The sequence below is a fragment of the Vipera ursinii genome, assembly GCF_947247035.1.
Source record: "Vipera ursinii genome assembly, chromosome: 2".
NCBI classification, from domain to species: Eukaryota; Metazoa; Chordata; class Lepidosauria; order Squamata; family Viperidae; genus Vipera; species Vipera ursinii.
This window is the reverse complement of record NC_139513.1, coordinates 281,919,392-281,921,231: the sequence shown is the minus strand read 5'-3', so window position 1 is coordinate 281,921,231 and position 1,840 is coordinate 281,919,392.

Here is a 1,840-nt window from a genome sequence, read left to right as displayed (position 1 = left end):
AGAAGTCCCCTCTAAACCATGAAGTTACCAACCCAAGTTGATTTTCTCCCTGAAAGGGGTGAGCTAGGGGAAATGAGCCAGCAAATGATAGCTTCCGTGGGATGGTTAAAGTTGAAATACTGGCACTGCAGAGAATGTTTAAGGCCATTCATGTTCTAATTTGTGCTCTCCTAGAGTTGTTCTGAATTAAATTGATGGGAAGGAACAGAAGGTTCAATCATGGATCTCACCCTAAAGTTCTTTTTTTATTGGGCTTGCAGTCTCTTAAGCAGCTTATTATACTGGCTCAATGCTCTAGTGCTTGATAATTTTAGCCAACAATAGAATTATAATGTAAATCAGTAAGCTAAGTGCATTTCTCCACCCACCCTATCCCAGCTACTTAAGGTTCATCTTATACCAGTAGTGTCTATAAGAGAGTGAAGCAGCTCAGGCTGATGAAAGTAATATAATGATTTTTTTTCAAGTGCATTTCAATACCACAGACACACACACACACACAGAGAGAGAGAGAGAGAGAGACAGACAGACAGACAGACAGACAGACAGACAGACAGACAGACACAGACAGACAGACAGACAGATACACACACACACACACACACACACACACACACACACACACCCTAAAATACAGAGTTTGTGCTGAAGATGCTGCTTTCGTCATTTGGACGAAATTAGCCCAGATGGCATAGTGGTTAGAATGCAGTACTGCGGGCAAACTCTGCCCACAGCCCTGGAGTTCAATCCTGATGGAGCGCAAGGTTGACTCATCCTTCCATTCTTCTGAGGTCACTAAAATGAGGACCCCGATTGTTGGGGACAATATGCTGACTTTGTAAACTGCCCAGAGAATGCTGTAAAGCACTATGGGAGGCATATAAATCTAAGTGCTATATTGCTATTGTTATTAGAAAGATTGGATGAATAGTGCTGCTTATAATCCTGCTCTAGTTTAAGGGCTTCCTCCAAGGAGCCATGGGATTGAAACTTCACTCAGTTTAGTACTACCTCTTCTCCTTTCATAGCATCATGGGGCGGATAAACCAGGAAATTGAGTTATCAGCATGCTACTTGCATACAGTGATGCAAAGAGAATGTCAGATTTATTAACTAGTGTGTTTCCAAAATGTTCTGTAGAAATATAGTGGAAGATAATACCAGAGGAATATTGTGACAGGTGTCAATTGTGTTTGTTATATGATTGGGTAACACTTTTCTCAGCAGCTTCCATAGCGGACACATTTCCCTTGAAAAGAAGATATGTGACATATTATTGGGTCTATTATATTTATGGCTCAAATTATCCTACTTTGGTCATATTATGTGAAGTCCCAGCTCTCTGAAGAAGGATCTGATGCTGTAAAAGATGGAAGGAAAGAGATGAACAGGAGGACCTACAGCAAGGTGGGTGGACTCAGTTATACCTATGATGGGTATATGTTAGAAGACCTCAAAAGACCAGGTTAAGGTCAGATCATCATGGAGAAAATCTATCTATGTGTTGCTAGGAGTCGAAAACAACTTGGTGACACATAATCATATATTTATGGGCACTTGTAGAGTCAAGAAAGCATTAAATCTCAGGAAAAATGATGTCTTTTGGTAGCATCAGTATTCTAATGTATTTATCGCATATTAGTGTCAATATGTCTAGCATCTAGGTAGTAAACCTATTAAAACAAATCACTGATAAAGGAAGGCACTATTAAATTGAGCATTACAATAGCTATGCGGATTCATGGTTATATTTTGTTGTTGTTGTTGTTAGCTGCGAAGTCGTGTCCGACCCATCGCGACCCTATGGACAACATTCCTCCAGGCCTTCCTGTCCTCTACC